At 38.1% G+C, this 26,184-nt stretch overlaps 1 long non-coding RNA gene across 3 annotated transcripts in view; it reads left to right on the top strand.

Annotated features, from left to right (window-relative positions):
* Positions 1–26,184, top strand: part of LOC143167147 (uncharacterized) — a 190,216-nt gene that overhangs the window by 80,852 nt on the left and 83,180 nt on the right. Inside the window, exons 1-2 of one of the 3 annotated variants that reach the window (XR_012996507.1) lie at positions 3,872–4,032; positions 11,078–11,126. This is a non-coding gene — a long non-coding RNA (uncharacterized LOC143167147). Of the gene's footprint in view, positions 1–3,871; positions 4,033–5,700; positions 5,792–11,077; positions 11,127–26,184 lie in introns of those variants that run through there. The other 2 variants (XR_012996508.1, XR_012996504.1) reach the window with 2 other exon arrangements.

A 26,184-nucleotide genomic window follows, 5' to 3' on the forward strand; every position in this document is an offset into this window, starting at 1 on the left:
AAGTCAGCTTTGGTTTTAGAAAAATCTAACTTGCCCACCTGAAGTAGCTGATATACTGAAATGCAAGTTTTGTTCTATGTTTCATTTCTTTTTTTTCCTCTTCCCCCCAGTGATTCTTACTGGTGAAAAGCTTCCAGCCTAGCAGTGATAGTTACTGAAAATTCAGATAGTAGAAGGCTCAGTAGGTGAACAGCACAGCATTGTAGGAGCTCAGAGTCTCCGATGCCAGAGTGGCACATATGAATGGCAATGTTATGTCATAGTTTTGGCCATCGTCTCTTCCAGAAGCGGCTGATGCACAAGTGGAAGCTGAAAGTTACTAATCATCTCACAGTGCTTGCTGCACAGTGCTCTACATGCATAATTTTCTGGGACCCTCTAGCAATATGCTCATGGCTCGGGGATGAAAAGGATAAAATCCTGATTCCTTTGAAATCAATTAGAGATTTACAATTGACTTGAAGTAAGGAATCATTGGTCATAAAGTAGTGGGCCAAAATTATGGTACTAAACATAGAAGAAATGAGGGCAAAAATAAGTCACTCCAATTGAGTAGCTGAAACTAAAAAGCAAAACGAACAAACAAAAAAAGCCTTTGGATGATATGTCCAATATGCTTTCTACCAGCTCCCAACAAAACAAAGGTAGTTCATGACCAGTGAAGCCTACTTTCCTATGGATTCATTTCTTGAAGTTAATTGAATTTTGATATTTAAAATTGTGTGTGGGTCTGATGGAAGTTTTTACTCTGAAGTAATGAAGCAGTTAGAAGGTCTTTTTCTTCTACAGATTTTCCATATTTGCTTGTGAGGATGCCAGCAAAATTTCTCTCCTCCATTCATTTGACCTATATTTGATATGGGATGGAGATCTCAAAGCTACTGAGTTTCTCAAAAATACACCTGAAACCTCTGATCTTAAATTTGATCAACATTGGCCAATGATTTGAAGCGATTTTAGGTGGCATAGATGCACACAGTGTAATCACATACACAGTCAGCTCCCTAACCTCAAAATCAAGGTAAAAAGACTGAATGTGTTATTTCTAACAGAGAACCCTTTTAGGAGCAACTAGAGATTTTCTACAACAGGAACTGCAAATATGCTTAGCTGTACGAATACTTCATTTATAAGATAATAAGAATTTTACACAGTTTTCTAGAAGGAAAGAGATTTGTATTCATCAGCAAAGCTCTACTAGTTACCTATTCCAGTGCTTCCCTATGTTTCTTCATGCATTGCCCAAGGCTGACAAAAGTTCATTTAAAAGCAAAAGAAATGCCAGATACCACCTTCCTCTCCTGCAGCCGCCCTGGAGCAATTATGACAAGAGTATTTAACTTACAAATCAAAATGACGCTAAGAGGACCCACCCTCACAAACCGAAACAGGAATAAATTTTTTCATTTAGCTTTCCAAGAAGGAGAAGGTTGCATGAGCTTTCTGCTAATTATACTGTCTTTGAATGAAAAGCCTTTGTGTTCCACCTTTAAGTGTAGTCTTGTCTTTTTTATGTCAGTATTTTAAGTGTCTATCCACCATCGTTTATCCACATCCTGATCTTGTCCTGTCTTGGATAAGTTCCTTGCTGGCTTCACTGAGAACAACATTGTTCCATAGTAACACTGTTAGTAAATTCTCTGTCTGTTGTTCTGGCCATATTACCTTCTTTTGTGCCTCAAGGAGCTGGCAAAGCTTCACTCCAGCCTACATTTTGTTTCTTATCTTGTACTTTTGTTCTTTTCCAGCATTGCTAAGTTCAGTGTTGTTAATATCTTTCTAGACCTATCGCTGTAGTATTGCCTTTCTTGTCTGGTGCAACGCAAGGTGTGAATTCACAGGGCACACACTCTCCTTGCTGAGGAGTCTCATTTTCTTTAGGGCGCCTGCAAATTCATCTCATGATAAATGCTTGCTGTGCTCCTTAGAGAGAGAAGAGAGGGACTGTAAAACAGTTGGCTTTGTCCCACCTGTCTGCCATTTTAAGATTTCGGACTTCTCAGGTATAGGTAACTGCCTTTCTTGTAACTTCCTCCTTAGCGTAAATGTAATTGCATGTTCTTTCTTGCTGTTTCAGACATAATGCAGGTCTCCTCTTCCATTTCAGTTCTTATGTTAGATAGGAATATTGGACATTTGTTGTGCTAACCATTACTTCTTTCATTTGTAATCCTTATTCATTTTATGGTGGATTATTTAAGATCTTTCCAGGATCTTTTCTTAAACTGTTAATATACTTGAGGACCAGTGAGAGGGGCAGGTAGTTAACGAGAGTTGAGCTTGTGCAATATCAATGACTTCCACTGGTTTTTGGTAGCAGGCTGTTGAACAGCTCATGGAAATCAGTTGGTGCACAACAGCCTAAGACAGAGCAACAGGCTCCGCTTTCACTGTTTAGATATTTTTTTTCTTTTTTTATTTTATTTTGTTTTCCATTTCTGTTTTGTTTTCTTTTTCCCCTCATTATCTCTGTTGAGTATTAATACTGAATTTGAGATATGCAGCAGTGTTTATTGAAGGCATTCAGATGTCAGGAGCCAGACCTTCCCCTTGTCCTTTACTCCGTATCAAGATAAGTCTCACACTTTTATATTAAATAAAAAGGGTTGGGTTCCCTCTCTATGCCTTTTGGTTTTAGGTGGAGGTATTCTTCTGATTTTTTTACTGAACAAGGAAATTATCATGACATGCAGTTTTTGGGAACAGCCAGCAACACTCCGTGGCAGGGTGAGAGGAAACAAAGATTTGGCTTAAGTACTGTGGCTGAGTTTAGGTACAAATGCTGCAATACTGTAGGTGCTGTGTTGGACTGTGCTGCACACCCAGTACTTCAGAAGCCTACATTGGATTTTAACATGTGTATGCGCTTTGTTTCTGTTGCTGCAACTCTTCTTTGACTTTTTTTGAATTAGAAAAGACATGCCAACCTCCTTGCCATATACCTATTACTAATAATGCTTATGTGTTTTTTCAGTCTCATATACTTTCATACGTAAATTGGCTATCAAATTCCACCCTCAGTTTTAACCTGTAATAACTTCATTGCCTACAGTGCAATTTGCACTGGTGTAATTTAGATCAGAATCTGGATGCATATGTAAATGTGTGCATGTATGCACACATGTAATGCCTGCTTTCATTTTACAGTTAAAAATGAGTGAGAGGGAGAATCTGTTGATTATTTTTATGCTGAACAATTTTAGAGCAACTAGCAAGAGGAAAATAAATAAATTCAGGTTGTAGATGGATTTTGGAGTCATGCATGCACGTGCACACCTTTATAATGTATTCTGGTTCTTGTCAGTCCCAAGCAGTAACTTTTCTCCTTTCACCTGACTCACAATGCCGAATTTTCTGCGAGCCTCAAATCTCATATTTATTTTGCTTTGGGGAAAATGGAGGCAGGGATGTTTAAAAAAAAAAAAGAAGAAAAAAAGGAAGAAAGAAACCCCCAAAACAGCAGCCCCCCCAGCCCCTGCTTCTATACCACCAGTCCAAACATGGAACATATTTTAGCAGAAGTGCCCCAGCTCTATCATATGTGCTGTGCAGAGTCATCATGGCCATGGTGCATAGCTGAGAGCCGGAAAGCAAACAGCTGCTGTAGCCTGATTTGAGTTAAAATAGTGTCAGTGTTTAGTCTGGCGCAGTGCTTCAGGAGAGATTGGCAGCTGGGTCAAACAAAGTCATTCCATTGGCTCCCTTCCCAGTAAGCTTCTGCTAGTATTTAGGTACTAGTGCAGCCTAGGCCCCTTTTCTCAGGGATAGCCTAACATCTGACCGCACCCTCTTTGCTTTTTAAAAAATGCCTTTTCACTCTTTAAGATAAATCCACTATTATACAATCTGCCACTAATTGTGTATTAAGACTTTTTTCTCTCGAAAGCTGACGCATCCTGCTCTCAACGTGGTGTAGAAAGCGGGCTGTTACAGTGCTGGATTAATAAAAGGGGCCTTTATGGTTTGTGAAAGAATATCTCTGTGCTTAGGCAGGAAACTTTTTGATCCACAGAAAAGCCAGACGACATCTAGGTAAGGCCGTGTATCAAATCTGCTTTTATGGGATAGTGGTGCAGCGAGCGCTGTTAATTGCAATTGCTTAATGTTTGCATGCCCGTTTTGATAAGCTTTTTCAGAAAGTTTAGGAAATAGCTGCTCCCGTGTACCGAGCCCTTTCTCTCCTCCCCCCTCCTCACTCCTCCTATGCCTTTAACGCTTGCAAAATCTTGTAATGATCTGCTTAGTTTTCGCTGAAATACGCGCGGGCGCCTCGCTTCTTTTTGGAGAGGGGTTTCTTGCAGAGGCGCACAGCAGAAAGTTCTGCTGTCGGACCCAACTGCTCTTAAAAGTGGAGTAGCTAGGAAGAATTTACAGGGAAAGCTTTCAACTGTTACTGACTGCCTGTGCAATCATTTAAAAGTAGTTGAAAACTGCTTTGAACTAACAAGGGTTTAATTACGGAAAAGTTTAATGTGGCGATGGAAGGAATATTAAGTAAGTTGTCTTTGTCTCATACTTTTTAATTTTAGTTGTTGCTTTAGCCTGTTGGGTCACATTTTTTGTCAGCGCTGAAGGCTGCCATGAATTGGTAATGAGGGCCCCTTTTTGCACATGATTTTGGCACTTGGCCAAAATCAACTTCCCAACGGCAAGCTTTCTCTAAAAGAACCTGAAGCATTTTTTTGTGATTAGGAATCATGTCTGAAAGCTGCCACAACCAGTTGTGTAGGCATGTCAAAATGACTTTATACAGTATATCTGAAGCATTCAGGGGGTGTGTGTGTGTCTGTTTTTTCCTCGTGTACCAAATTGTTGCTATTATCATACTGAATTTCCGCAGCTTACGCACCTCCAAAAACCAGGCTACAGGGAGCTAAGGCATAATGAGGATCTTTGGTACCTTTATATTTTTCAACATGCCAAAGCAGCCCTAATTGTCACATTTAAGCAGGATACAGTATTAGGGGTTGCTTAAAACCCTTGTGGACGTAAAGCAGATGAATCTTTAAACTTTTAATCTCAGTAAATTATGCTCAGTGAACAGTAAGTAATGACATTTTCGAGAAGTTTCTTTGTTTGAATTGTGCGAGTGAAGCTTTTTGATATAACTGTTTAAAAAATACATGCCTAGATCCATTGGGGGGAAATTTGCAAGGAAAATCTCGGATGTACCTTTGGATTTATCCCGATTCCTTGAAGTCTGGGTATGGGTCTGATCTGTGAGACAGGGAGCAGGAGCTGCGTTGTCCTTTGTTGTTTAAAAGGGGGAAAGGGAGTTAGTCTAAACATTAATAAGGAGCTGTGAAAGTTCACATTTCAGGAGTGCTCAGAGTTTCAAAACTTGTGGAGATCATCAGTGCAATAAATGGGTGATTATTCCTTGCTGATATTATATAAACAAGTCTGGCACTGTAAGTGAATACATTATTATTGTACACTTGAACGTTTTGTGAATTTAATCTGTATTTAACAAAGCAACCCAGCAATTGGAAATTAAGGACCTCCGATTACATGCTGTGTATACTCTACCCTAGTGTCTTTTCCATGTGCATTCAATGTAAAGACAAAATGCGTTAGGCAGCATTTTTGTTAGGTATTTTTATTTTACATAACAGCACTTGTGGCTATAGCCGGGGAGTTGCTCGTTTCTTCCTGTATGTGTTGTTTGCTTATAAGCAATACCATACTTCAGCAGCAATATCAATGTGGAACAGCCTTTTCGCACCTTCCCCTGCCCCCCCAGCCTTGATCCCTTTTGCAGTAGTTCCTGCTGTTAAAATGGGCTTTACAGGTATTGTCTTTCTTCTGTTAAACCGTACATTTTCTGTAAGGTGTATGTGTGTGTGTGTGTTTCCTTTATTACATAATGAAAGACATATAGCTAGATTGGGGAAAAAACTCGAGCTTTATAGACTCTTCAGTATCTGTACTTTCATATAACTTGCCTGGGAGAGTTTGTTCATTGTTACGTTGCAGGAGACTGAGTTACAATTCTCGAAAGTCTCCTACGAGTTTAACTGTAGCACGTTGTATTTACAATGAAAGAAAGCAGACAAGATTAACATGTTGAAAAAAGTAGGAGGAGAACATTAGTAAAATAAAATGCATAGGACTTAATTGCATTTTTCTGGGATTTCTAAAAAGTTTTACAACAGGGAAAAATACATTACAGTTGATTCCTATTTTAATGTAAAGCATTGCCAGAAAGTGACCATACTGGGTGCAAAAGTAAATGTGATAGTAGAATTTTCACAAATTGTTATGGAATTTATTTGCTGGTGCGTGGAAGTAATTTCTCCTGAGTTACTAAATTAGGTACAGTTAATTTAAAATATGCATATACACATCTAGTTACTGCAAAACTAACTTTAAAATGTTTTACTGTGATATTCCCACTTTTACTGAGAAGGTTTTACTGTGAAATAATGAACACATGCTAGTGCACTACTTCTAGAGGTTTTCATTTCTGTTTTGGTTGGTGAAGGGTTGTGTTATAAATCACAGCAAGTTACGCTCCAAAAACTTTGTAAGCACTTTCTAAATCCAGAGTCAAATTTTGTCTGATAACATGCCTGAAGTGTAAAATCTACTATATGAGGTAACAGAGAGTTTTACTTAAAAACTGAAAACATTATAAATTTGGCTTTTGATTGCGGACACTAAATTAACATTTTCCTTCATCAAGAAATGTATTGTCTGTATGAACATACAAAGAAGTCATGTTTCCATCAGATAAATCAGCATTCTGTATTCATAAGTGTTAAGTGTAAAGTTTAAAACGTATAGACACCATATTCTGTTTTTAAATCCCAAACTGGTAGATTAAAGTTTCTTCTTTACAGTTAGGTCGATGAATAACTGGTTAGTTACTTTTCCTGAGACTACAAAAGGTGAAGGATATTAAGTATTCTCCATTATGCCATTTTTATTTTTAACAGCCCTCAGGAATAACGTATCTCTAATCTTCCTACTTGGAGGGCTTTATGTTTTCTATTTGTTTGCAAACAAATCATGAAAGACTGCAATTATAAAGCTTAACTTTGTTGTAATTTTGTATCTTAGATTTTAGTCCATAGAACTGTTGAACTCCCAGTTACCCATTTCAGTGCAGCAAACCAATTTATTCTCCATTTAAAATACAAATTCTTGCTTTGTAGTTGGCATTTTTAATGACCATTAGACATTAATATTTCATGTTTTAGTGGTGCAGTGTAAGTGGTACATATTGTTATACACGTGAATAAAAGTTACAAATGTATTTATAAAAAACTTTCACTTATATGAAAAAAAAAAAAAACCTAAACACATTGTAGAACACTTTCAGTTTATCAAGAAAACATGAGGTCTTGTAAAAATAGCTTTATTCCTCAAAAGATTCTACTGCGTGTTTTAAAACTTTAGAAATGAAACAGGGTTGTTTTGTTTTGTCTTGTGGGGGGGAGGGTTTAGCAAGCATTTCATTCATATAAACTAAGCACTTTGTTCTATATGTTCTAAATTCCAGCAATGAGATAAATAAATTGCTGCATTGGATGGAACATAATTATTGAATTTTGGCAGAACTTCAGTGAACTCTGCCATGAAAGATTAATGTGCACAGTGCGCTCTTAGATTCTAAAGTAACAGAGTAAGATAAGGGGAGCGCATAACAGGCTCCAACCTTTGTGGTTTAGAGAAAATAGAAAACGATGGGCAAATGTTAACTTTTGGTATAAACTGCTAATGATAATGTTTTGTCATCTGGGTGATAAAAACTACAGGAGGAGACAAGAAAATCCAATTTAACACAAATTCTCTCCATTTCTTTCTTGCTCTGCTTCTCATTTTTCTGTATTAGAATAGTCACGATTGCTCTGTATTCTTACGAAAAGGAGAACATAGCAGGCAGACTACTTGCAGTATCCAGTAATGTAATGTGCTAATGAAATCCCTCCATATCAGCATGTCATATGTGGTTTTTCACTACAATTATGATTTTGGTTTGTGATTATGCTACAGTGATTTCAGAATACAAGTAAAATTGCACTGGCTGGATAAAGGCTACATGTAGTCATACTAGTGTTTGTTATTACTCCCTCTCTCTTCTTTCTCTACCAAACCTTGATTAAAACATTTGCTTCAACTGACAAATTGTGGTTATAATCACAAAATCATATTCCTCTTGGCTTTTAAAGAATTACTGCGCCCAAATAATGTTTTTAATTGAGAACAAACATGTATTGTCCTGCCAGTCAAGCTCCCTTGGCAGGACCAATAGGATTGCAAAGACTTTTTAGTATTTTCAGTCAGTTCGCTGTAGGAGAGAACGGGCACGACATCAGCCCTGCTTGGGGAAAACGGCTGTGGCTTTGTCAGCGGTACCCTGCTCCCAGGAGTAATCCCTCTGCCTGCTCAGTCTCCCTGACACCCTGTACCTAAGCCCAGGTGTTTTCCCTTTTGCAGATGTGTGCTGCCCCGAGCACCAGCCCCTTGCCCTGGAGCTGGTTTCCAGTGGGTCTCAGGGACAGCGGCACGATGGGCAGGCTCCGGTGTGGCTGCAGGCGTGTGGTCTGCCTGACTGGGTAGTTATGGGGGTATGGCTCCAGTGTGCCCCAAATGCCTGGAATCAGAGGGAGTTAGGCAGGGAGGATGCATCCATGGTGGGTTTTTTTTCTCTGTTTGTTTGTTTCTTGCTGCCAGACCGTTAACCTGCTGCTAAGGCAGAGTGCGTTCAACTCAGTGTTTTAAAATGGCAGGTATCCAGGATCCTGGATATATTTCATGACTTCAAAGACATTTCTGCTCTCCTTCCCAGTCACATCCTTAAGCTCATGATGACAGCGTTATGAGTGGGATAGTTAAAGATGTATAAGAGCAAGGAGCTGATCTAGTGCCCGTTGTAATCAGCAGAGAGAATCCCCCCGACTTCGCGGCTCTTTGGATCCAGCACCCTGTGACCTGGCTGCTCCAGGATGCCAAAAGCTGCCTCTTCCCCCTTAGTTCCTGACGGCACTAGCGTGACTGGCATTGCCACCTTCCTCAAGCAGCTTCGTTGTCTTCAATGGCACTCCTTGAAGAGGAAGGTTTACTGAGTAAAAGGCTTGAACATGCCTTCCTTGTGTTGTAAAGAAGCAGATGTCCGAGAGCTTATTTTGCCTATTTGCAGTCTTTTCCCTCGTCCTTCTCCCCATCTAAAAATTACTCTTGTGGCTGACCTTGATTATATCAATTCATACCACCATTTCAAGCAGAGTTCAGAAAGTGCAGCTACCTGGCTTCTCGTGTATCCCTATTGAAGTGCTGCTTTAGATAGTGTATGTCCAAGATGAAATGAATTCACATTATTTTGATAATTAGACATAATTTTCTTTCAGTAAGGTTGATTTTAGAATACCTCCATCTTCAAACAAAAAAAGCATATTTTTATCTTTTGTAGAGTACTGTAGATTGCTTCAGTCTTTGTTTGCCCTGTATTTAGTTGGAAAACCTTTAACAAGTTACATTCAGAGTGTGCCTGTATTTTGAAGTAGACCACGATCCTTTTTTCTTTTAGGTCTAAGCAAGTCACAGAAATGAACATTTTTTTTAGCAATCTAAAATTGTTACCACAGATTATAGAATAGGAGGATGAATATTATGCCTTCTTTGCACGGATAATAAAAGTATTTGCAATGTGAAGTCAGGTTATGCTTTTACAGCAGTGGGGTTATGGACTGTTAACATATTCAATCTCTTAAAATATTACGAACATTTTTGCAAAAGTTATATATATGACCCAGTGAACACCCCCTACATTATTTTAATGCATAATAGTTGGGTGAACGTTTAAATGCCTACCAGGTGTCACATGGGATGCTCTGAGATGACAAAAAAAGGTACATTAAAGCAAATCTTGCTGTTCCCTCTCTGCTGACCCGCAGAGTCCTGCCTGCCACAGAAGCAGCAGCTCTCCTGGGTGGTGTGAGACAGCGGCACTGGGACGCTTCTGCGCCTCGGTGCAGCTGTGCGTAGTGGCGGGGGGAGAGCGGTGGGAGGGCAGGAGCGAAGCCAAGGTACTTGCGACTGTACAGATCGGTTGTTGTTCTGCCTGGTAGAGACGGAGCGTAGCGGCTGTCTTGGGATCCTGGGCTGAGGTCTGCTTTGAGTCTTTCTCAAAGCGGGACGAGTTTCTTTCAGCTGCAGTCCCAGAGCCCTTGGCAGCACGCGGTGAAGTTACGTGGGCAGCGCAATGGGAGAGGGCTCAGTCCTGTGAGGGGTTCTCTGTGGCTTCATGAGTTACCGCAGAACTTAAGTCCTGAATTAAAGGCAGAAAATATGAGACAGGTGAATGTGGTTTTTTAGACGTATAACAGTGTGGAAGCTTTTCTTTCAAGCATAGTAACTGATAAGCAGATTAAATTATGCTAAAGTGATGTTTGGGTTTTTTTTCAGTTGCCTGCACATTGTGCAGGTCAGCATAGCAAATTATCCTAAAATACAGTCTGTAAAATTGTGTATTTTACATTTGGCAAAGTTACACATACTGGTGTCCATTTCTGACGAGTCTGTCCTGGGCATGCCGGGTCTCCCAAGGGCTGAGCGTTACAAATGCTCAACCTTTCTCTTCCACTATGATATACAAAATTTTGTGTGTCAACATTACACTCTTCCAAAATATTGAAAGAGTGTTGTAAAGAAGAAAAGACATCTGAAATCTTTTTGTTGTTGTTGTCAGAAATGAGGAACAGTGATGTAAAAAAGCTGTTACATTTGGGTGGGACAGAGGGGAATAGGGGAGGAAGGTTAAGTTTAGAAAGCCCAACCTAGTCATGTAACTCACAATGTTTGCAACCTATGAAAATATTTATGACAGAATTGAAATACCGTTAGGCTGACAGATCACAGTTGAAATTGCTTTTTGTAATCTCAGAGCATGGCCGAAGAAGCAAAGTATTTGACTATAATACTCCTGTATTAATAGTAGGAAAGAAACAAATATTGGAAAGGAATTACAAATACTTACAAGGTATCTCATTTTGGGGGCATACATTAGTTTGCTAAATTCCAATTCCCAGACTGGTAATCATGATTGTTAATGTATATCTTTTATGACTTTCAGAGCAAGAGAAGCCAACATTAGGAGCATGCATATTGTGATATCCTCAGCGGTAAGTACCCTAACTGCAATCAAGTTTATTACATTTTTGTAGAGTAGAGGCCTTTTCAAGACCACACTTGCTGCAGCTTAGTCACACAACAGCTTCAAATGTCGTTCTGGAATAATAGGGTAGTAATGTGATATACTCTATAATGAAAATCAGTGTAAAGCACAGGTGGTTGCTAGCATTTGTGTGGTCAGATATAAAAGCTTCACTATGGGTACAAGCTACTGCTTTCCCACTTGAGGAAAGTATAATTAAAAGTGGTTTCCAGATGTGCTGGCACACATCTGCCATTTTTAAAAGTGAGTTTTGCAAATACAAATTGAACTGTGTTGCATTTGTCATTATAAAGCTGTTGATGGGTTTTCAGGTAATAAAAAGGTTGGAAGCATCAACACCCCCACTGTGAAACTGAGGTGTCTTTAGACAACAGACAGTAGCATTTTATGTTCACATTGTGTTCTTAGGATTTTCTGTGAGTAGTTCATAGCTGAGCTGTGGCAAATATGCAAAATCTATCTGGACAACAATTAACATTTATTTCATGAAAACATGAGAGGTGATTCCTTGCTAGTGATTTTATTTGCTACCAGATAGATGCAGCAAGTTTGGGCTTTTTTGTTTGTTTGTTTGTTTTCAGTGCAGTGAAATAAATGCTACCCTAAAACCTTAGATTTCAGCTCCTTTATCCTAATTTTCAAGATGTGTAAATACTCAGAAAATAAGAAAAATATAACGTGCTGGAAATTGACCTTTAATTTGTCTCAGAACAGAAAACAGAAGAAACCCTGTACTTATAGGCTTACATAATGCATCCTTAGTTGAACTATCTGGAAAAAAATAAATTAGAACAAAATTCATAAAAGGTGCTAGGCTTTAAAATCTTGTTGAGAGGAGATTACAGATCTTTTGATTTAGCTAAATATAGATTTTTAGGACAAACTGTTTGTCCTAATATCCACTTGATTTTGTTAGAACTAGTATTTCCCTTGGAAATGTTATTAAAATGAAATCCCTGTTTCAGAAGAAAGTTTTTGCAACTCCAGAAGTTTTAGTTACCACTGCTGCTTGGAACAAGCACAAGGGAAGAATTGCTGCACCTGCCATCTTCTTAACGACGCTTCTTCCAGCACTGCACCAATTACTGATACCTATGTCTTCCAGTTAATTTTAAAAAAAATGAAGGCTGGGACCTACTAGCCTGAGGGTCTTGGACTATTGACCAGGCTGCTAAATAATAAGAGAAGATTTTTTAAGTTGCTGTGTGTAATATTGCCTGACCTTTGCATATATTTCTTTTACTTACTTCCGCAGATGTGACTCGTAGCATTCCTTGTCAAGTGAGAGTCTAATACTTAACATTTTATTTTAGGGAAATACTGACACTGAGTAATTTAAATGTTTTCTGGATGTTTCCTCTTAGTTGGACTTTTGTGCATAGAAGTTGCTTTTTCCATTTAAATCTCTCTTTCTGGACTAAGCAGAATTGAAGCCCTCTTTTGAAGTGTGTGAATAATGGAATACTTTGTGGAAGATTCAGTTAGTCAGAAAAACAACTGCTCAGATCAAATAATTTTTTATATAAAACTTAACATGTAGTCCGTACTTAAATTTTTGGATTAACTTTTCTGTATGAAATATTGTAAATTGTTACAAAAGCATTGACAGATACAGTGAGGGATTCAAAATGCGGCCTTGGTAGTAAAGGTAGCAAACTGTCCTATGTATTCTTCTTTTCCGTAATAACATAATAACTTGGTAAGGTCCTAGTGCCGGTAAACGAGAGTGTTCTGGCTTGAACATTTTCACATCACTGAGATAGAGGGTCCAGATCAGCACGTAGCATCTGATCTGTGCCTGGGGCATCTTGAGGATGCAATGAAACAGATGATAATCAATAAGCAGGATATTAATAACTTCAGAGTGAAAATGCTGATTTCAGCAATATTGGCTGCTACAGCAGACCTTTTTTTTTACATTGTAATGACTGGATATATTATAAATGTTCCATCTTGATATAAAGACTTCAAATCTGTGCTACCAGTGACTGTTTTACAAGTATGTATTTACTAACACATGCACATACATTTAATATTAAATTACATTTAAATCACTGTTTGCCCAGAAGGTAGGATTTTAACACCCAACTGTTATAAGTATTTTTTTTTTTTTTCCTGGCAAAATGCCATTCAACATCAAACTTAGAAATGTCTACAAAAATACAGACATTTAGATGTGAAAATGTGTAAACTGAACACTACCTAGGCACTTAACTCACAGTCTGTTGCAATTAAGGCTTGTTAGTGGTTACTCCCCTGAACTGGCTATTCATGTCAGAGACCAGCCCTGGCCAGACCCACAGCCTAGTTCGCAGTTTTGTACATAACCTTTTTGTGTAAAGGGTCAATTTTCATAGAAGCTCAGATGGGTTAGACAAAATAAGTAGCTTACTGAAAAAATAGATTATTTAAATATTGGGGTTTTTATGTCCTTGGTAACTGCAGAATTTTGAGGGCTTGTTGATTAATCGTATTCTTATTAGTTGGAAAGTAAAATGCTGACCTGACAGGGGGAGATGTCAAAAAGTCTTTTGGGGTTGTGCATCAAGGAGCATGAAGAAGGCAGTTTATTGGATGGCGAAGATCTTGCCTTGACCGATAGATGCAGAAGACAAGCCACCAAGGACATATCTCTCCTCAAGTGCAACAAACCTGTCCAGTGTACTTAAAACAGCTGAGGCAATACTCTTCTGTGGTATAAACCTCTGCCAGACACTGAGTACAATTTTATAAGAGGCCAGTGGGTTGATGACTGTGAGTGGAGAAACTCTTATGTATATATATGATACCGTTGCTGCTATTTATTGCCAGTTTTGCAAGGACATTCTTTTCTGAACATCTATATCCTTGTTTTTGGTAGTATTCCAGAGTTCAGCAAGTGCAATGCACCCTATTTCACCCAGAAAAAATTTGAAAACCCCTGCTTTATGTTGCATTTTATCTCTATTTAGAACATTTTTTTGCCTTGGGCCTTGAGTTGTTGATTTTAATACTTTCTTGTAAATCAGGATCACTGCCAGCATTTCTTATGTCTTCCAGATACCTATTCTTCATCTTAAGTTAAAGACGTCTGTCTGTGGCTTCATAATTAGTTTCTATAAGAAAATAGTCTATAATGTTAGAAATCGTTGAGTAAAGCCTTGGGAAGAGTAAGCCACAGAAAAAGGAGGACTCATTACTATTAAGACTATTTTTAAAAAAATATATCCCCAATGATGAAAAAATTCAAGGAGGAGAAAGAAAGATACATTCAAAATATTTAAAAAAAAATATTCTTCAAAAATTTCCATGAAATGACTTTACAGAACTTGAAGATGGATCAGAAATAATTATCATGTATGTCAAGAATTTTTTGAAGTTTCAGAACTTTCTCCTCACTGAAAAAGTAAAAAAAGATAAAATATCAATTATTTTATAAAGGTTGGGGGAAGGTGAATCAGATCAACTTAAATATTTAGTATCAGTAATTTTGAAATATTTCATTTTGGTTTGATTTTCTACATACCTATATTAGTCTTTGGGGGAAAAAGAAAAAAAAAAGGTAATTTTGAACTTTAAACCAGAACTTCTTCATCTTGAAAATATCTAAATAGAATATTTGAGCAATTTCAAAACACTCTCTGCTCTTTTAAATGGCAAATGAATTGACACATTTCCTTGCAAATACCTTTGCTTTTAATGAACCAGCCTTTTCTGAGGGAAAATTGTCTAAAATATTTCCTGCTAACTGTATCATGTGACAAACATATTATATATTTTGTACTTCTTTAATCTTTGTGCTTGTGGTTTTGTACAATGTGAAACATTAACAAATTATCAATTTAAGCTGTGAGTTTTCTTGTTCCTTCTTAGACAGAATGAAGTAAACGATAGCAGAAACATATGGAAAATCTAGTTCAAAGGCTTTGGCTGTGGATAAGCCTCATTTATGCATGTAAATAAGACCACTGAAACCACCAAAAGTTGTGTGCTTATTGATTTACTCAAGGTCAGTATGTTACACCATTATAAATATATCTTGTATGAGACCTGCACACAGGTCATAACGCTGCAAATAAGCTTGAATGCAGCCATGCAGTAAGTTGCTGCCCTGGGCTTTCGTCTCCTTTAGGTTTTCCTCCAGCACCTGGAAAACCTGTGCAGTACACACCTGTAGCCAAAGCAGCGTTACGTACTGCAGCATGACTAGCAACAAGACAGAGTCCTTGGGAAACCAAAGGTGGTCTCCACGGAGGCCCCATATCCCACTGTCTGGCTGCGTGACCCTAGTAACTTGCCTTCTCCCAGCATCAGCCCTCCGTTTAACTGGGCTGAAAATCCCTTGGTATTTTGCTGTTTCCTAATATCATCCGGTTGAAATGTTTCAGCATTGTTTAAGGAAGGCTTAAAGACACAGCTCTTAATAGGATTGTCATTCAAACTGATTATACCGTTGCTTTTAAAATTTCTTATGAAGGAATATCTGCTCTCAGCCAGAGATGTGGGCACTGTGCCTTCTATTCTTGTGCTGGGCTGTCAGCTGTGGCACTAGCACTGAAGACGAATATATCCCCTCCTCACCTGTTTTGCTAAGACCATTTCTATATTCTTTGCTAATCAAATGCTTCAGAATTGAGATTATTTCTGATCAGTGCTGATTCAACGGCTAGAGGCACTGAAGAGCGAATATATTCTAAATATTTATTATTTGCATTTTTCTGTGATGCAGTTAAGGGAGCTTTTTATTTTGAGCTATCCAGTCTCTTGTTAGAACTGGCTTCCAAGTTCAGATGATTAAAGGGATATTGTGTATCTCTGAGAAATGAGCTTTAGCCATTTAGGAACAGGGCCTGAGTTTCTCTCTCTGTCAGTAGTTACGTTTAAATGCACGTCTGCTCAGTGAGTGCAATTGCTGTTGACTGACACTCCCTGCTTAGTTGTGAGTGTGTTGGTAGTCTGGAGTGTGATACCCTGCTTTGGGCACTGTACAGCAAGAAGGAGGCAGAGTACAATGACGATAATTAGAGGTCTTGAAGATCTGATTTACAAGGAAAGTTTGAATGAAGTGGAGTCATTAGCCAAATGTGTTAGGAAAGACAAGAATAACTGGTGCTGCCTTGCAGAAGCATGGTGGACTAGATGATCCTTTGTGTTCCCTTCAGCCTATATTCCCATTCCCTCCATCATTTTCCCCCTTCTCCTATTACTTCACCCCCATCCACCCCCAACACACACAGTTTTTTAACATTTCAGGGAGAATCTGTGCACAGAGCTTTTCAGTATTAAGCTTGTAAAGAGTTGGTCAGAAAAATTTAACTTCTTTCATTATGATAACATTTCATGTCTGGCAAACAGATTTGTAAGGCAAGCGCTACTTTACTGGATGACATTTGGGAAAAGAAGTCTCTTCAGCCTTTATCATGGCTCCTTTTTGCAGCTGTATTTCCTGGTACTGTGCCTGAATACCTGCGTTGCTTTCTGAAATGAGGAGGAACAACCCTCCTGGAGCTCTTGGTCTGGGAGAAAATTCTCTGTGCTCTGCTTTTTCTCCATCCATAGGTCCATTGTCCCCAGAGACATCTGAAACGTGCCACTGAAAATTCAATGCGAAAGCCCCACTTCAGTAAAGCTTAAATAAAGGGCAGTACTTACTAGTGAATTGTGGATAGATTAAAAAAAAAGAAAAAACTACCAGAAACCCCAAACCCTAACAAATTGTGTGTTATTTCAGCTTCAGGATGGCAGCTTCCTAAATGGCTAAGAAAGTGCCTATGGGAAGATCCCGTATTTATAGGATAGTTGAAGATAAATTGGGGTTTGAACATTGTGGTAATTTTGTTTGGATTTCACTTTAGCCTTTTCTTACCACTGGAAGAAACAGACGTGTACAATGCTGAGAATGTGTGTCTAATGCTAAACAAATCCTTTTGCACATGCAAAAGATGAGTACATGGAGCTTGTGTTTTGCCAATGGATTCAGTAACATACTATGAATAAGCTTGGAGAACACGCAAATGACAAAGTCTTGATAAAAAATGGTAAACTGCAAAGTCTTGTTATGCTAGCTAGAGCTGCAGTAGACTACCATATCTTCCTTTAAAAGATGATGGATGTTGAACACTGACAAATGCATCAAATACCGTCAAAGTTATGTAGGTAGATAGGTAACTTGTTGTCAAAAGTGTTTAAAGTAATGTTCAGATTTCTCCTTTGATGTGAGCTGGGGAGTTTGTAGGGCAGAGTGTGTCTCATAACACGGTGAAAAACACCTGTCTGTTTCGTCCTGAGCAACCAGGTATCTTATTAAGTGCTGACTGTTTGCCTCAATGCTCTACAAGGAAAATTTACAACCCCTGTTTGCCATGAAGTTCTCAAATTGGAAAGCAAACATAGGCTGCAGACAAAATACACCAGGAAATCCAAAACAAATCTATTAGAGCAAATAGAAAACATCAACAAAAAAAGCTGGAGTAAGGGAGCAGAAGGCGTGTTGGAGATGTTTGTTGTCTTTCAAGAAAATGAAGAAAATTCCAATTTGTTGTGTTCTGCATACGAGTGAAAAAAAGAAAAAGAAAATCCAACTATGTGGAATGCAGGAAAGAAGGTGCTAAAGTAAAACAAGAGTATAATTCATGATGGAGTAAAAACCACGTGGTCTGAAAATATAACAAGGATGTGGGCAAGGTAAGGGTTCTAGAAAGCAAACTTAGGTAGAAGCAGCTTTCCATAATACATCCAAAATACTAGGAACTGTGAGGATATGGAGTAGAAGGTGTGCACTAAAATCACACTTACTAAATAGTGTTTTCAAAGGTGTATGGAACTCTTTACAGTTAAAGACGCGTCTAGATAACATTAAAAGATGACCAACTAATCACCATGGTTGCTGGTCCATAGTTGGAGTTAAGTTTGGTAAAATTCATCTGGTTAAAAATTTATAGTAGTACCACGGTATGTCAAGAAGAATCTTGAAAAAGAGATTTTCTAGTCAGTGACTGCTTTTTTTTTTAAGCAGTGTAATCCACCTGAGTGGTGTGGACTTTGAAAATCCACCCTTGTTTTTATCTTCTCAGGTAGAAAAGTTTCTGTTCCTTTGGGTTTGGTGGAAAAAGAAGAAGGAGAAAGAAAAGAAAAAAAAACCCAAAACACAAATCTTTGCATGCATTACAAACAGACAAACTTCTCTTTCTGCAGCGTTTATCCCATCTGCTTTTAAGTTGTAGAGAAGAGCGTAGTTGCCTAATTCCTTCCATAAACTGTTTGATTCCTTATCAGCCACAGTCCTCCTACGTTTTTCCAGGGTGTACCTTCAGTTTTTTACCGCTGAATTCAACACTTTTTTTTGCAGGTTTTAGACAATGCATTTGATATTGTCTGTACCATGATCTTTTCTGCTGTGTGGTTGGTCTGCTGAGGTGCTGAAGAACATCTATTTGAACACCTCAAAGATGATAAATGACGTTGAAATAATGATAGGGCCAATGTAGGAATTAAGCAGTATCTGGCCTTTCTGCTGCCCTTCCGTGCTGGGCTTGTGTTTCACTCAAAGTAGTACTCACCTTCTGAGCACAAAACAACTGATTTTTTTTTTGTGGTAAACAGTTATTTTTATATTCCTTTTAAAAATTAAGAAACTGGCGAGAAGAATTATTATTGCCAAAAATCCCACTGAGGATCAGTATCAAAGGAATCAGAATTTAGAAATCTGAGCTTGCAGTGGGAATTGAAGGAAACTCCACAAGAGTATCTCTACAATAGATGTCAGACTTGTGATGAGATTGTGAAAATCGAGGAGCAGAAAAGGAAACAAATAGGGGTCTGTTGTGACCTAAGTTATGAAAAAGGGAGGAGGATGGGACACCACAAGGAGGCCGATAATCCTGGGTAAGATTTCAAAGCTTTCAGAGCATACCCAAATCAAATCTCTGGGGTCTCTGACATTTTGCCTGTTACAAACAAATGCAACATTACAGCTGAGAAGTGTTTGTTGAAAATTCTGGTTTAAACTGAAATAATTTGGTAGAGTGTGTTCATGAGTAATGAGCCAGTAAGCAGTGAGGAATCTATGACGCAGTCTAGAAAGTGAACTCACGGTGTTACGGTAGCATGGGAGGCTGCCTATGTACAGCTATCAGACCAGAATAACTGATGGATGAAATTAGAAGCGAGACTGCTGCTTTACTTCATCTGTGAGGTGGCATTTCCAGAAAACAATATCAAACAAGATTTTTGGTGCTAAGAACCTCAAATATGCTTTTTTTCCCAAATCTCGAGTTAAATGTCAATATTGCTTGCACATATACAATGTTTAAAATGTTCTGGAGTGAATCATGTGTCATCTCACAGAACATCTTCCAGCCAGACTGAAGTCCCTTTCCTCTTTATGCACAACATGGGTAATGAGGCATGACTGAGAACAGGAAAACCCAGCTTTCAATGGGAAATATAGGAAATACTTGAAAAAAATTTACAAAACAGAAGGGGAAATGGGCTTTGAGAAGGGGAGGCATCAGGGCCCATTATCCTAGAATAAAATCCAGTACTAGTTCAGCAGTTTTCCGTTTATTTTCTAGTCATGTACATGCCTTTCTTTTTTTTGTTCTTGATAGCTATACATACTCAAAGCCTCACAGTTAAAACAAGAAAACAGACTGAATTTTTTGTTCTGTTGACTCTGTAACAACTGATCTCTTCTCAGCAGTTTAATGTGACATCATAAAAGTTAGCAAAATGGACTATATAAGATAGTGTGCATCACACCCTGGTGGAAAATATACCAGAATAAAATTCAAAGGATTTATTTCCAACACGTTACTTGAGAAGAAGTTAGGAAAGAATAGTGGTCTTGCTATACAGATATCTTTTCATTTATTTGGGTCCACTGATGGTGAAATATTTCAGTCTTTACCTCTGAGAACACCAAAGTGATGACAAAGTGATTTTCACCACCTTATTAACAGCAAGCAAAGAAAAATCCTAACTGAAGTTCAGATGGACTTTGGCCTGAAATTAAGAATTCAGTGTTGAAATAAAAGCTTTCCAGGTGGGTTTCCCATGTTTTTTTCCATGAGGTTTTTTTTTTCTGTTTTCCTCTGTCACTTACTCGTTTAGCTACCTCACTTTCTTCTTTTATGTTTTTCCTTAGAGCTCTTCCTTCAAAATGCTCAAGATGCTGCAATATAGGCCTGTCGCGCTAGAAAGCTGTACAGGTATCACACATGGGTTACTTCCATTGGCTACCTCTTCATCTGAAATCCGGTCAGGAAAGTGCTTTTCTGATTTTGAAACTCTCCAGTGCTCACTGTAATACCACTTTGGGGCATCTCAGTTTTGTCCCAGAGTCACTTCTGCTTTCATCTTGGTCAGTTCTGCTCAGCACCTTCCTATTGCTCATTCCCAGTGTTGCTCCTGCCTCTTTTTCCTTGTTGGAAACACAGGGTAACCTTTGCATCACACATTCACTGGACACTTGTCTGTTTGTTTACTAGCTTTTGATTGTTGTTTTTGTAAAGCTTTTGCTAAAACTGGTTATGAAGCATAGTGTTTAAAAAAAAAAAAGAGGTGGCATCGTCATAAGGTTCTTCTGTTCAATTAAGTTATTCCAAGTTTATATTTATGCAGGTGATTAAATGAGATCCTCGTGTGTTTTTCTTACAGTGCAGTGCTTTAGCTCAGCTGGGTCTGCCTTTACCCTCACAGCACATTATTTCCTAACAGCTTGCATTAATTCCTTACTCTTATAGTTCAGTCGTAGCTTCTGAAGAATTTCCTATGGTTTCTAGGATAGAGATACAGTCCACTTACTGTGTCCTCAGTGGAGGCAGAAAGAAGTAGAAATTAATAATAATTCATTGGAATCCCTTGATTTTGTGATATGGTTCTCGGGCATCCGTTCTTGGAGACTTTGGGGGCTATTTCCATCACCTAATGTAAAAAGACAGTTCAGAAAAAAAGGCAATTGGAATTTCCCTCTGGAAAAGCCCCTCTCTCTCCATTGATGGGCATGGAAACATGTCTTTTTAACTGAGGTGTTAGGTACCAGAAGTCAAGCAACAGGAAAATCATTGCCCTTTGTTTTGAGCTCTTGCAATGTGGGTTATTAAGCTTGAGGAAAATTAGAGGAGGATTCTCATCACTGGTCTAAAGCACCTCACTCTCTTCTCCAAGGTTTGAAGTAGTGCCCGGTCGTCTTATGCTTTGAAATCTGCACCACTTTTTCATTATGGACAGTGCTACGTGACTCTAAACAATGATCCTTCTCCTGTATTTTAAGCTGGGAAGAACAAGTTGTGTGTCACAGAGACCATATTGCCCTATGATATTTGCTGAAAGTTTGTACATTGCAAAATTCTCACTTATGTATCTGGAGATACATTTTAGTCAGTTTTATTCCTGGAGACCAACTCTTAAATCATTATAGCTTTTATTAGAAATTTAAGAAAATGTCAATATCATATCTGAAGGATGAAACTAAATATAGAAGTTGGCTGGTGCCTTTACACAGTGCAGTGCTCATCATAAGAAGGATGCAAAAGCTGCCATTTTTGTGGGAGTTTGTTTCAAAAAATAACCTGAGCATATGAAATAAGAAAGTTGAAAAGGAGATTGTACTCAAAGGATTGTCCTTTGTTCTTCACACAGTACTTAAAGTTTGTTCCTGCTTTTTTCTACTCATTATGAATACACAAACGGCATCCTGCAAAACCTACTGTAATGCATTATTCTAAATGCCAGTCAGATAACATATGAAGAAATCTATTACATATCAGAGAGTAGGACTGGAGGTGAAAACCAGACACGGTCTGAAATGCCCTGTGTAGCTGAAGAATGGCATTTCACAGCAAGTTGGCCTCATCAGAAGCTGTGAGGACAAGTATTTACAATATCTTTAGACAGCATCTCTCTCTAGGCACAATGATTCTCTGTTTCTTTGAAACAAGCTGCCATATTACTTGAAAAGAATTATATAGTATTTCATTACTGTGATACGAAAAATTTATTTAAAGAAGCAATTTTTCTTTAGGTCTGCAGGTGGAAGGTGAAGCCAGACAGGACTCTGACAGGTGCAGGTTGGGGTAAATAATGCGTTATAAACTACAATTGCAAAATGGTAAAGCCAACCATATAAAAATGTGGAAGTGGCAGGTAAACTATATTCTTGGAAAATTATTGAGTCAGTGAGGTCTAGAAATATATTGCTTCAGCAGTGTTTCCTCGATTTTGTCTCATAAAACTCAGTGTTTTTGAGTTAGTTTAAAATAATGGATATCCTGAGCTTATTATATGGACTGTCTGTTGGAAGTAAAATCAGCACACATTTTGGGAATTGGATTTTTACATTGCAATGTCATGTTCTGTAAGATGACTTTCAAGTTGTGCAGCGTTTATACTCACAGGTACAGTAACTGCGTGATTGGGCAGTAGATAGAACTTGTAGCTGTACTATACTAAGTTTTAATAAATCCTATAGCAATAATGAAAACTGATCTGCTCTTTCATGGCTAAACATGGTTCTGGGATTTCAGTATGTTGAGAAGTATTGGCTTCACAAGCAGCCATGTGTTTTTAATTCAGCAGTCTTAATTACAGGAAATTTAATGATAATGAATAGTAACAAAGAATAAAATAAAAAGGGAAAAAAAAAAAAGACAAAAGAGAACTTAGTTTCCATCCAAAGGAAAGAAGCATTTTGGTAATAAATTAGTGCCTTTACGTTGGAAAATTCATTTGTTGTACTTAGAGCATACATGCTAACTGTTAGCAGTTGTCCTTTATTTGGTTTTTGCTTTCCTTTTTTATTTCTTCTTTGGTTTCCCTTTTATGGCTACAAATATCTATTTAATAATTGGAAAAACATTATGTTAACGTGTGATCCTAAACAGGAAGGCAGCTGGTGTCTTAAGAATTTGGTAATAGGATATCGGATTTTGTCACTGCTATAAAGTCAGTAATAAACTTAGGCAAAATTTTGGCCCTGTTGAACAAGACTTTTGTCATTGACTTCAGCAGAATCAGAATTTCATTGCAGGGGTGTGATAAGCAAAAGCCTGAGTCAGAGTCTGTGGCACACAGAAGAAAGCTGCCTGTTTGGTTTGGCTTGGCGGAGGCCTGAAGCCATCTCCTGACAACTGCTCGGTTGCCCATGTTTAGACTGAAATGTTCGTAGTCCCTGTGTCTGCATCATAGAGGGATCCAACCTCTGCAGCTTGTACCTTATTCAGTAGACTATCTGATGGCTGAACAGGCAGAAAGGTGCGTAGTCTTTTGTCTGTTTTGTCTGCTTTTGTTTCCCAGAAGTGTTGGAAAGGCAGTTTGGAGGAGTTGCTGCTGCTGTGCCCTCTCTGCTTTAACTTTTAGTAAATACGACTTCAGTCTCCCAGTTTTGTAAGACGTCAAAGAATGAAATAACCAAGAAACAAATGTTCAGTGCTTGGCACCAAATTAAACATAAGGATGATAAAGTGTAGGATCCTAAGCCTGGAAAGTTGGCCAGTTAAAATACCAAATGATCCAATTACAAATAAAAGACAAATTCATATTATTGTTGGGGAACTGTTGAGGTCATTTGTTCATGGTGATTCATTGAGTGAAGGAGTTTAATGGCCAACAGCAGCAGCAGCTTACACTGGACAGATTTCATTCAAAATTATTTTTGATGTAGGCTATAATCAATTAACTATAATGCTCCTCATGTCAAATGTTATAGCTAAATTAATAGCTTTGCCTAACTGTTGGTAGATTTATTTATGGGCTGCATATCATGGAAACATACACAGATTTATGACATTAATAAAAAGGTGAACTGCTTAGTGATGTAGCTTGTCTGGTAACCATTTGTTTGGATATAGAGTCAATCAAATTTCAAAAATACAAATTTGCAAAAGCCTGCAAATTCCAAGTAATGTCTGACAGTCACATTCTTAATTTTCCACACCTTTATTAAAAATATCTGTTGAATTGATTTTGAAATTGACTGAAACTTCCTTTTAACTTCAGTGTAATTATGTTTTCAATTTAAGAGGTGTTTTCTTCATAGCCCTTCTTACGAAAAGTTCAGTAGCGGCAAAGGTGATGTTAGAAACTTAAAATGTTTATGTATGTTTTACTGTCAATGCAGTAAAATTTTAAAACCTATTTTGTAGTCCACAGCACTGTTTAAAGAACAAACAAAAAACTAAAGGGGTTGCTTTTCACACCTGAAATGCCTTAGGTTTTAAAGTAATCTCAGAGCTTAATTTCCTTTGAAACTTAAAAAAAAATCTAGTATTTTTAAACCCTGAAGATCTACACTGAATCTCACCCCGTCATTTCTGGTTTCTCTGTACATACTTATGAGCAAAGATCAGGACACTAAGATAATAAGTATTTCTGCCATCTTTTCTTTAAGTTAGTACATCTTTATTAGTTTCCTTATTTTGTTGTTCTTGGTGTCATGCCCTCAACTACATGCTAAAAATTAACTGGAAAGATAGGAAGGCATGTTTGCAAGCTAATGAACTTTAGCCATTTTAATCTCTTATGTTTAAATACAACACATTATGTGCATGATGTGTATACAAACCTGGTGTGATGCAGTACAGAAGATGGAGCCAGACGCTTCTCAGTGGTATTCAGTGAAAAGACAAGAGGCATTTCCATTTTAAAATAATTTTTAAAACCACAACTTTTTACTGTGGAGGATGGTCAACACTGAAACAAGATGCTCAGAGAGGCTCTGGAGGCTCCATCCTTGGAGACATTTAAAACCCAACTGGACACGGCCCTGAGCAGCCTGCTCTGGCTGACCCTGCTCTGAGCAGAGTTGGTCCAGGCAATATCCAGAGGTGCCTTCCTGCCCCAGTCTTCTGTGTGAGTCTATAATACGGTCTTGGCCAATGTAAGAACTTTATAGGTTATTTTAAACTAATAATCTTACAGAAACACAAATTAACCAGATTCTGAAATTGTATTATTTGCCTTTCCATGATGTAAAATATATAGATACTATGTATTTAGGGTAGTATTTAAAACCATTCTTAAGCTAGAAATTGGTAACACTGTTACTAAATTAAAATCAAAGGTATTTTTTTTATTATCATCATAAAATGGATGATTCTGAAGGGTAAAACCACAGAAGTTGAAAAAGCAGAAAATTCACAATGTTAATACCACGTTTAAAAACATGTCCTGGAGGCAGACATTAACTAGCTGAACAATATGTAAATTAGGAGCTTTTAAAATGCTGAGTTGTGCAAATCGTTCATAAGATGTCTTGACTTTCCACTCTTTGTTTTTGTCTTTACTTCTGCTAAAAGTGTGTGTTCCCCTTGAAGTTGCCCCAGCCTTTTAGGAACTTTGCTCTGCCCCTGATCCTGTAAACTTTACAGTGCATATTTACGTGCATCTTGGTCAGCTGAAGACCAGTGGGGTTTAGCGTGCAGTATGGTGATGTTGCTAACATTTATTTCTTGTCCTGTGATGGAACTCACAAGCTGAGCCCAGAGCCCCTCAGTGTGCTAGGTGTGACACAGCACACAGCAGGAGACGGTGCCTGCCCAAGGAGCCTCTCCCCAAGCACGCAACCAGAGTGAACTGCACAATACTCTCCACGTATGATATTAGTATCCTCCACCTTCCCCCAGCTTGCTAAGGGGCATTTTTGGGGATATCTTTCCTTGCTTTAATTATGATTTTGTAAGGAAACAGTTCTTGAAAGTAAAAGGGACACAGAAGAGAGGAAAATAAATTAAGGAAGTGGTCGTATGGCAACATTTGGAGCATCAGAATGAGCAGGTGGAGAACTGTGGCTGATGTCTAACATTTGGACAGTGTATTTGCATGCCAAAAACTGTTTTAAAAAAGATTAATAGTTGTCATGTACTTGCAGCAGTTGATAATGCAAAAAGTACAGCTTCTTTCTTTTTTTTTTTCATTTGTAGGCAGTATATGCCCATAGTTGTGTGAGGAGATCTGGCTTCTAAAATGGTGCATCATTACCTAATGTCCTCTTCAGTAAACAAAGAAAAAACAAATTTATAAGCAGTTCT

Source organism: Aptenodytes patagonicus, chromosome 1, assembly GCF_965638725.1.
Source record: "Aptenodytes patagonicus chromosome 1, bAptPat1.pri.cur, whole genome shotgun sequence".
NCBI classification, from domain to species: domain Eukaryota; kingdom Metazoa; phylum Chordata; class Aves; order Sphenisciformes; family Spheniscidae; genus Aptenodytes; species Aptenodytes patagonicus.